General features: G+C 39.5%; 1 protein-coding gene across 2 annotated transcripts in view; it reads left to right on the forward strand.

The window, feature by feature from the left end:
- The window catches only part of LOC131692272 (chromatin-remodeling ATPase INO80), a 1041557-nt gene that overhangs the window by 863668 nt on the left and 165951 nt on the right, over positions 1-11938 (forward strand). The gene's annotated exons all lie outside the window — the stretch shown is intronic.

Raw genomic sequence — 11938 nt, forward strand, 5'->3', positions numbered from 1 at the left:
ATTTTAAATATGTGACGCCAATCTCGCCACCTTACGATTATATGCACAATGATGCCACCTGGCCACTTTTGATTATAAAGTATGGATCGCGTGAGGTGTCTTTTCAATCAAACTGCACATCAATCGATACTTGTTATTATTTTCCAGCCTCATGGTTCCAGCATTTTAAATTCGGCGCACACTTTTTATTCAAAAGTGAATTTCCGAAATTCTTCAGGTGAAATTCCGAAATAAACAAATAAAAAAACAAATTTTGTGGTTACGTATATTACATGTACGGTCACGGAAAGTTCTTTTCGCGCGCTATCGAAAAATCTAGTCAATCGTTGAATATCTTTGAACTCGCCCTAAATAACAAAAATGCTTAAAGTGTAATGAGCCTATTTTCGCCCTAACCACGTGAAGCCGTTGGTTAGAGCGGCGTTAGCCATCTTTATTCAACGGCAAAGCGATTTCTATTATCATAACGGTTCATAAGAAGAAAGCAAAGATATTGGTGCCAATTCATACGCATTGCATCAATTGTATTCGGATTAATTAATGAAATGGTGAGGCACCCTCTCTAATACGACTAAAATAAGCTCTTCACTCTAATACGTTCGAAAACTCAATATCGTTTACAACGTGTACGAAACAGAATGTAATGCAACATAAATGCATTGGAGAATGTGTTACACAGTTACTTGAAGTGCAGAACTAGAGACAGCGTCATATGTCATAATTCCGCCAGCTAGCCCCAGACTCCTCTAAATATTATTAAATGATAAGGAGATCTATATTCTAACAGCAGCATTCACCCAAAGTTTTTAAAACATACTTCTTTTCAGCTAAAATTACACATAATACTAGTTTCGGTACGATAAGTGATCACTAAAGACTGAAAAAAAAATTCTACCGGGTGCCCAACACCGCCTTTAGGCCGGCAAAGTATTTTCCTCGAATTTTTGGGCTTCAACTGCCTTTGACAGAAAGCTACGAACGGGGGGTGGGCGTAGCGTATTGGTAAATCGATTGCCTAGTACGCAGCGCACTTGGGTTCGAGTCCCGACCCCGCACATAGGGTTAGAAATTTTTCATAAGAGATATTTCTAACCCGAAGAGGCGAATGACCTTAAGGTTAAAACCTCTATAATCGAAATAAAAAAAAAAGAAAGCTACGAAAATTCCATCAATATGTGTATATGAAAGGTGCGAGCGTTAAGAAGAAATGCTAGTGCAGGTGACAACATACAATCATGTTTTAGTAGTTCTTTTTAGATTTTATTAGAGACCGCCTAAAGGCGGTGTTGGGAACTAGAGGGTTAAATGTCCTGCCTACAAAAAGGCGACAGTAGGTCAATGGTAATGGAGATAACCCAGATAAACCTGAATCACTGTGACACTGCACAGTAACTGTTGTGGCAGTCTACGACAGAAACTATGTGCGATGTCCCGTGATGTACCAAATCGGGTTTTTATAATTTTGGGGAAAAACTCAAGGTTTTTTCCCGGTTAAAACGGGTTTTTCATGGGAAGTTTGGATTTTTTAAAGTTTTTGATGTTTTAATAATTGAACATTAATGTATTGTTATCTAAACATTTTTTTTGTGTTATGAGCATTATTGTCATTAAGATTGGCTTGAATTTGAAAATTCTGATAAGTCTTTCTCGATTTAATCATTGTCTGATCGCTGATTCCACATTTCTTCACCAATTTTGTATTTAAATAGGTTTCCAACACGAGCTAAGCTAACTCGATTGCGTTTCTTACAGCGAATCCACCACCAGCCGAAAGAATTCGTATTGCAATTTGTGGGAGTTCTGATTGCGGTGCGGTCTCTTTCTGCATATTAGTCTTTTTTACTTTTTACCGAATTGAGTAGGCATTTACTAAATTTTTGAGCGAAGAATTATCTAACTTCGTTAAAAGTGAAACAACTTCTAAAATGAGTATCATGCAGGACAAAAATGGCTTGTGCACCACATGATTATTCTGATTTTTATTAGTCAGGGTAACTATGACTGTTGTTCGATGTATAATATAAAACGAGCTGAAATTGTTGGCTGCGGACTAAATGAGTGACTAAACATAAATGTCGCAACAAAGCATGATTCATAAAACCCGTTTTAAATATATTAGAATATAAAAATCGAATAGGAGCTCTTCCACGTAAGAGTCGATTAAAAAAACCTTTGGTATAAAAACCGTAAAAAATATATTCGGTTCTTACAAAGTACTCTTCTTTATCCGACTTTCAATCTTGAATGTACCGTTATACGGATTTTCCTGCGAGCCAATTATACTGGAGGTTCCTTGCCAAACTTTTCGGGTGAGAACTTTCTAAGCGATTCTCATGCTGAAGGATCTCTGTCCGATTTTTACGTTTATGTTTACATTCGATTTTTTCGTTTTAAGATATTTTTTTTTATTCATTTCGTTTATTTGATAGGAATAAAAGCGTTAGCTTGGGGGTGCCAAATTCTTTTGTTTTTACATTTTGGATATCTTAAAACTAGGAGGTTACAATGTTGAAATATTTTTTTACAAAAGAAAAAAAGTTTACAGCTATCTTAAGACTAGAAATAAGATTCTATATACAAGAGAAGGCCAAAAGATTTTTTTCTTGAAAAAATTTAAAACGGGATTAAGTTTGATATACAAGAGGGGAAGTAATAGTATTCTACGAAATATTTTACAGTTATCTTAAAACTAACAATATAGTTTAGTACACAAAAGGGGGAACAAATGTTAATGAGAAATTTCACAGACTAGGAATATAATTCTATTTACAAGATCAAGGACAAGAGTTTCAATAAAGAGTAAAAATTACAGCTATCTTAAAACTAGAAATACAGAATACAAATTTGATATTTTTAACGAAGACTTATGCTTGGTCAAGATATTCAGAGGAAGGCTTATTTCCACATCAGTGTAGCAGCAGTTGTATCAAGGACAGAAAGAGAAGGCGTATATGGTGACAGGGCAAGAAGAGTAAAACTTGCAACTTTCGCGCAAATGAGAGATCAGCGAAACAAATTAGCGCCTCAGTGTAGTAAGTCGTCGAGTACTGGATTGGCGGATGGTATTCTTCGGGCCCGCGGGAATCCTCAAAAGTCATCGGACCTCGAGTCGCTCTCGCTTCAGTTTCCTTCTATGCAGGCGTAAAGGTAAGGGCGACGTCGGTTACATAGTGGCACTCTGGAGCTGATCGGTTCCACAAGGCAAGAGGAAATTTCTAAAAACAAGAAATAAAAGAGAGAGAATAAATTGGGATATTTATCGTTTTTATGAAAGTATATATATAAGGGACATATAGGGAAGATCGCGATTTGCCAGCATATCTCGAACTGGGACATTGGGTGGTCTACCTCGGGCCCGAAGGGATTCCTTTAACTGAGACCTGGCGTCACAATACCCGGCGCATACCCAGACAACGTGTTCGATGTCGTGATAGCCCTCGTCACAAGCGCACAGACCACTCTCCGCAAGCCCAATACGCCGCAAATGTGCATCCAAGGTGTAGTGGTTGGACATAAGTCGGGACATTATACGAATAAAATCCCGACCCACATCCATCCCCCTGAACCAAGGCTTCGTTGATACCTTTGGGATAATCGAATGTAGCCATCGTCCAAGTTCCCCATTATTCCACGAGGTTTGTCAACTGTTGAGCCCCCTGACGACAAATACTAAAAAAATCGTTGAAGCAGATTGGTCTTTCGTATATGTCACCATTTAATGCGCCCACCTTTGCTAATGAGTCGGCCTTTTCATTGCCCGTGATAGAACAATGACAGGGGACCCAAACAAAGGTAATCTGGTAAGATTTTTCAGATAACGGACACAAGGACTCCCGTATCTTTCCCAGGAAATATGGGAATTGCTTTTTGGGCTTCATCGCATGAAGAGCCACGATAGCGCTGAGGCTGTCCGAAATGATGAAGTAGTGATCTGTGGGCAGAGTGTCAATGATCCCAAGGGTGTGCTGAATTGCAGCTAACTCTGCGACATAAACTGAAGCAGGATCATTGAGCTCGAATGAAGCGGTGATAGTATTATTGAAGATACCGAAGCCAGTGGACCCATCGAGATTTGATCCGTCAGTGTAAAACATTTTGTCGCAGTCGACTTCTCGGAATTTATTATAAAATATATTGTGGATCACTAGCGGGCGTATATGGTCCGGGATTCCACGAATCTCTTCCTTCATGGATGTGTCGAAGAATACAGTAGAGTCAGAAGTATCTATGAAACGAACACGGTTGGGAGTATACGAAGAAGGATCGATGCTCTGTGCCATGTAGTCGAAGTATAAGGATATAAATCGGGTTTGAGAATTAAGCTCGACGAGCCTCTCGAAGGTTTCAATCACCAACGGGGTCAGAATGTCGCATCGGATGAGCAATCGATAAGAGAGTTCCCAAAACCGATTTTTTAGCCTTAGAACGCCCACCAGCACTTCGAGATTCATCGTATGGGTCGAGCGCATGCAACCCAAGGCAATGCGCAAGCAACGATATTGGATTCTCTCCAGTTTGATGAAGTGTATGTTCGCAGCGGAGCGGAAACAGAAACATCCGTACTCCATCACCGACAATATCGTTGTTTGGTACAACCTGATCAGGTCTTCTGAGTGGGCACCCCACCATGTTCCAGTTATTGTGCGGAGAAAATTGATCCTTTGTTGGCATTTCTGTTTCAGATACCTAATGTGACATCCCCAGGTACCTTTAGAGTCGAACCAGACCCCGAGATATTTAAATGTGAAAACCTGATTGATCGTTGCACCCATTAATAGAAGCTGGAGTTGCGCCGGCTCACGCTTCCTAGAAAAAACAACCAACTCAGTTTTCTCCGTGGAGAACTCGATACCCAGCTGAAGAGCCCAAGCAGACAAATTGTCCAAGGTATCTTGTAATGGTCCTTGCAAGTCGGCAGCTTTGGGCCCTGTAACAGAGACCACCCCGTTCGCTGCAAATTGCCTTAGCGTGCATGAGTTGGCAAGACAATCGTCAATGTCATTCACGTTAAAATTGTAGAGCAGGGAACTTAGACATGAGCCCTGGGGAAGACCCATGTAGCTAAATCGCGATGTTGTTAATTCACCATGCGAAAAGTGCATGTGCTTTTCAGACAACAGGTTTAGCAAAAAGTCATTTAAAATTGGTGAAAGACCATGCTGGTGCAGCTTCTCTGACAGAATGTTGATAGAAACTGAGTCAAAAGCCCCATTAATATCCAAGAAGACTGATGCCATCTGCTCTTTGTTAGCATAGGCCATTTGGATTTTTGTAGAAAGCAATGCAAGGCAATCGTTCGTCCGTTTGCCTTTGCGGAAGCCAAATTGTGTATCTGACAGTAAGCCATTTGCTTCGACCCAATTGTCGAGGCGAAACAAGATCATTTTCTCGAACAACTTCCGAATACAGGACAGCATTGCAATCGGTCGGTACGAGTTGTGGTCGGAGGCTGGTTTTGGATGCCTCCAGTCATGAGGGACAATGTTACCCTCAAGAAACTTGTTAAATAGGTTCAACAAGCGCCTTTTTGCAGTGTTAGGCAGATTCTTCAGCAAGTTGAATTTGATTCTGTCTGACCCTGGGGCCGTTATTGTTGCATGACAAGAGAGCAAGTAAGAACTCCACCATCGAAAACGGTGTTTCGTTCGCGGTATCGTGAGGAGACGCGGCGTGGTACGTTTTCTGTACCGGGACAGAGTCCGGACAGATCTTCTTGGCGAAAGTGAATATCCAACGGTTTGAATATTCCACGTTCTCGTTGGTACTGTTTCGGTTGCGCATACGTCGAGCCGTACCCCAAAGAGTGCTCATCGCTGTTTCTCTCGTTAACCCGTCTACGAATCGGCGCCAATAACTGCGTTTTTTGGCTTTCATTAGAAACTTCATACGCCTTTCTAACGACGCGTATTGTTGATAGCTAGCGGGTAACCCGTCTTCCCGGAAGCCCTTATATGCAGTGGACTTCTCCGCGTACAGCTCTGAGCACTCTTTTTCCCACCACGGGGTAGGAGACCGTCTATGGGTATTCGCGCTGGGTACTGGTTTAGTCTGAGCTTGATTCGCACTGTCGAGAATCAAGCCGACCAAAAACCTGTACTCTTCCTCTGGAGGAAGCTCTTGAGTGGATTCGATTTAAACGGATATCGCGGTCGCGTAACTTCCAATCAATTTTCCGTGTGAGGTCATACGAGACATTGATTGTTTCCGATGGTCTTGAACCGTTAGCAAATGAAATCACGATAGGCAAATGATCGCTACCGTGGTGATCAGGGATCACTTTCCACATACAATCTAATTGTAGCGATGTCGATCATAGCGATAAATCCAACGCGCTTGCGCGTGCTGGTGGTGTAGGAATCCGCATTATTTCTCCCGTGTTTAAGATGGTCATGTTGAAATTGTCGCAAAGATCTTGGATTAATGCTGATTTATTATCATCGTGAAACAGTCCCATACCGTACCGTGCGAGTTAAAGTCTCCCAGAACTAGCCGCGGTGCCGGTAAGGATTCCGTGATATTACAAAGCGTTCGGTGCCCCACCGAAACTCTAGGAGGAATGTAGATGGAAGCAATGCAAAGGTCTTTACCCTGGATTAGAACTTGACAAGCGACAATTTCAATGCCTGGTGTCGAAGAGAGGTTAATTCGGTTGAAAGAATAGCACTTTTTGATCCCCAAAAGTACTCCTTCATAAAGGTTTTCTCGATCCAGACGGATTATATTAAAGCCGTGGAAGTTGAGATTTATATCGGAAGTTAACTAAGTTTCACATAATGCGAAAACATCACATTTTAAACTGTTTAGTAAAAATTTGAAGGAATCGATTTTCGGGAGGATTCTTCTGCAATTCCACTGTAGGACAGTGATCGAATCAGTGACCTCGTTTGATGACTTAGGCATCGAAGGATACGATCGCTGCAAGGAGGGGCCATTTAGCAGTCAACTGTTCCAAAAATGTTTGCACCATAGGGAGAAAATGTATCAGAATGCTTTTAAGAGGATCAGTAACATTGAAAGCTGTGAAAATTAAGTCCACGATGTCAGAAAATTTCATTAGTCCCCTGGACTGAGTATCTGTTTGAAAAAAGGGGACACTTGGGGTTTTTGGTGTCCCTGGAAGTGATGGATACTCCTTGTTAGAATTAAAACTTCCAAGTCCTGGAGCAAATTGTTTCGGCTTTTGTGCATCACTTCCGTTGGATTTATTGATTGCGGTTGGCGCACTCTGAGTGGACGACACCTTGGCACCCTTAGGGGCCGTACACAAATGACGTAGCTTTTTTTCGGCGATTTTTGACCCCTCCCTCCCCCCACGTAGCATTTGGTCACAAAATTCTAACCTCCCCCTCGCAAATAACGTAGCATTTACCTACCCCCTCCCCCTCGTCCCATGCAAAGCGCCCGGGAGATGAAAAAAAAATTGCATATGTTTTTCAATTATTTTAAATACATGTCCTTTCAAAATGTTTTACGACTTTTATCAACATTTTCATTATAACAGCAAATTGCGTGCAAAATAAGCCCATTTCATAACAAATATAGTGTTGATAGTTTTGTTTTGAATTTTATAAGTCAAAGGGAGCATGAAGAGAAGTTCTCTCAGTTCACAATCGTGCAGCCGCCAATGATTGTAAGAAGCATACGTTCATCTAAATTACTAAATTTTGTTTGGGTGAATCCGAAGTGAAAATTTAATTCAGCTTTCAAACTAAGTCTACTAATTAGCAACATTAGCTAACTAATGTAGCAAGTTAAACCCGCTTACAAAATCTGTTTGTATTTTCGCGAACTTGCAATTCCGCGAATCGTAAAATTTACCTCATGACAAAACTGCATCAAAAGTAACTTGTTTGAATTTAAATTTATTTCTCTTGGGAATGGATGATCATTAAATTGTTTTCTCTGAACAATGGGTTTTAAACTTAATGCTACGTCGCACAACTTCTGACCCTACCCTCCCCCTCGTCACACTTCGTCACAAATTTGGTATACCCTCCCTACCCCCCAAAATGCTACGTCATTTATGCATGGCCCCTTACGAGGCAATCTAGGAGAGGCTAGATTTCTCCTCTTCCTGGATTCCCCTGGGTTAACCAAAGATGTTCCCTCTTGTGGGTCGTCAGATTCTTGCTCAACGCCAGCCAAAAGAGCAAAGGAATTTTCGGAAGGGACAGATGGCGAAGCATTCTTAAGAATTTCTGCATAAGAGCGCCTCGAGCGTTCCTTAAGGGAGCGCTTAATTTTATCCCCGCGCTGTTTGTACGCGGGGCACGATTTAAGATCATACTGAAGGCCCCCACAGTAAATACACTTTTCAGTTTTTCTACCGCAAGCGTCATCCTCATGCTCTCCCTCGCATTTGCCGCACCTTTTCTTTTTGCCACAATAGGTGGCTGTGTGGCCCAGCTGCTTGCAATTGCTGCAGTTCATTACCCGCGGTACAAACAGGCGAACAGGTAAACGAACCTTATCCAGGAGGACATAGTTGGGGAGGGAAGACCCGAAGAAAGTCACCCGAAGCGAGTCTGACAATGAATAAGTTGTCTTATTGTTCTCAGTTTTTGCTGAGTACAATTGCTTGCATTCCAGAATCATCACATGTTGAAGTGAGGGGTCCTTAAAGCATCCAACTCCGTGCTTCAACACGTCTTCGCACTTCAACCCGGTTCGTCGACGACCCCGTCGATCTACATTGCCAAACAAGGTACATACGCCTTAAATTGCTTTGTAATATATATATATATATATATATATATATATATATATATATATATATATATATATATATATATATATATATATATATATATATATATATATATATATATATATATATATATATATATATATATATATATATATATATATATATATATATATACATATATATATATATATATATATATATATATATATATATATATATATATATATATATATATATATATATATATATATATCCATGAAATTTTCTGACATCGTGGACTTAATTTTCACAGCTTTCAATGTTACTGATCCTCTTAAAAGCATTCTGATACATTTTCTCCCTATGGTGCAAACATTTTTGGAACAGTTGACTGCTAAATGGCCCCTCCTTGCAGCGATCGTATCCTTCGATGCCTAAGTCATCAAACGAGGTCACTGATTCGATCACTGTCCTACAGTGGAATTGCAGAAGAATCCTCCCGAAAATCGATTCCTTCAAATTTTTACTAAACAGTTTAAAATGTGATGTTTTCGCATTATGTGAAACTTAGTTAACTTCCGATATAAATCTCAACTTCCACGGCTTTAATATAATCCGTCTGGATCGAGAAAACCTTTATGAAGGAGTACTTTTGGGGATCAAAAAGTGCTATTCTTTCAACCGAATTAACCTCTCTTCGACACCAGGCATTGAAATTGTCGCTTGTCAAGTTCTAATCCAGGGTAAAGACCTTTGCATTGCTTCCATCTACATTCCTCCTAGAGTTTCGGTGGGGCACCGAACGCTTTGTAATATCACGGAATCCTTACCGGCACCGCGGCTAGTTCTGGGAGACTTTAACTCGCACGGTACGGTATGGGACTGTTTCACGATGATAATAAATCAGTATTAATCCAAGATCTTTGCGACAATTTCAACATGACCATCTTAAACACGGGAGAAATAATGCGGATTCCTACACCACCAGCACGCGCAAGCGCGTTGGATTTATCGCTATGATCGACATCGCTACAATTAGATTGTATGTGGAAAGTGATCCCTGATCACCACGGTAGCGATCATTTGCCTATCGTGATTTCATTTGCTAACGGTTCAAGACCATCGGAAACAATCAATGTCCCGTATGACCTCACACGGAAAATTGATTGGAAGTTACGCGACCGCGATATCCGTTTAAATCGAATCCACTCAAGAGCTTCCTCCAGAGGAAGAGTACAGGTTTTTGGTCGGCTTGATTCTCGACAGTGCGAATCAAGCTCAGACTAAACCAGTACCCAGCGCGAATACCCATAGACGGTCTCCTACCCCGTGGTGGGAAAAAGAGTGCTCAGAGCTGTACGCGGAGAAGTCCACTGCATATAAGGGCTTCCGGGAAGACGGGTTACCCGCTAGCTATCAACAATACGCGTCGTTAGAAAGGCGTATGAAGTTTCTAATGAAAGCCAAAAAACGCAGTTATTGGCGCCGATTCGTAGACGGGTTAACGAGAGAAACAGCGATGAGCACTCTTTGGGGTACGGCTCGACGTATGCGCAACCGAAACAGTACCAACGAGAACGTGGAATATTCAAACCGTTGGATATTCACTTTCGCCAAGAAGATCTGTCCGGACTCTGTCCCGGTACAGAAAACGTACCACGCCGCGTCTCCTCACGATACCGCGAACGAAACACCGTTTTCGATGGTGGAGTTCTTACTTGCTCTCTTGTCATGCAACAATAACGGCCCAGGGTCAGACAGAATCAAATTCAACTTGCTGAAGAATCTGCCTAACACTGCAAAAAGGCGCTTGTTGAACCTATTTAACAAGTTTCTTGAGGGTAACATTGTCCCTCATGACTGGAGGCAAGTGAAGGTCATCGCCATCCAAAACCAGCCTCCGACCACAACTCGTACCGACCGATTGCAATGCTGTCCTGTATTCGGAAGTTGTTCGAGAAAATGATCTTGTTTCGCCTCGACAATTGGGTCGAAGCAAATGGCTTACTGTCAGATACACAATTTGGCTTCCGCAAAGGCAAACGGACGAACGATTGCCTTGCATTGTTTTCTACAAAAATCCAAATGGCCTATGCTAACAAAGAGCAGATGGCATCAGTCTTCTTGGATATTAATGGGGCTTTTGACTCAGTTTCTATCAACATTCTGTCAGAGAAGCTGCACCAGCATGGTCTTTCACCAAATTTAAATGACTTTTTGCTATATATATATATATATATATATATATATATATATATATATATATATATATATATATATATATATATATATATATATATATATATATATATATATATATATATATATATATATATATATATATATATATATATATATATATATATATATATATATATATATATATATATATATATATATATATATATATATATATATATATATATATATATATATATATATATTATATATATATATATATATATATATATATATATATATATATATATATATATATATATATATATATATATATATATATATATATATATATATATATATATATATATATATATATATATATATATATATATATATATATATATATATATATATATATATATATATATATATATATATATATATATATATATATATATTATATATATATATATATATATATATATATGTTTTTGCCTCTGTATATTTCCCACCAGAGCATGCTAATATAACATCGTACGAAGCTTTTTTCCAAATTGCTGAACAAATTTTATCTGAACTCCCAGCCGAGGTTAAAGTTCACATTTACGGAGACTTTAACCAACGCAACGCAGATTTTATTCCGGACTCTGAAAACGAACATATTTTAATCCCAGTCGTGGGAGAAAACGAAACATTGCAGTATATTTTCGACAAAACTGCTAGCATAGGACTAAATCAAATAAATCACGTAAAAAATCGACAGAATTGCTATCTCGATCTTTTATTTACAAACATTCAGGAAGAATTCTGTGTATCTGAATCTCTAACTCCTTTGTGGAAAAATGAAGCATTTCATACTGCTATTGAATTTTCCTTATTCATCCATGAAATTCAAAAACCCAGCGATTGTGACTGTGAAGAAGTCTTTGAATACCATAAAGCCAATTATGACAATATCAGGCGGAAGCTAAGTAGTGTCGACTGGCAAAATAGCCTTAGAAATGAAGAAAATATTGTAACCGCAGTGGACGTATTTTACAAAATTATTTTCAAAATAATTTATGAAGAGGA

Source organism: Topomyia yanbarensis, chromosome 3 (assembly GCF_030247195.1).
Source record: "Topomyia yanbarensis strain Yona2022 chromosome 3, ASM3024719v1, whole genome shotgun sequence".
NCBI classification, from domain to species: Eukaryota; Metazoa; Arthropoda; class Insecta; order Diptera; family Culicidae; genus Topomyia; species Topomyia yanbarensis.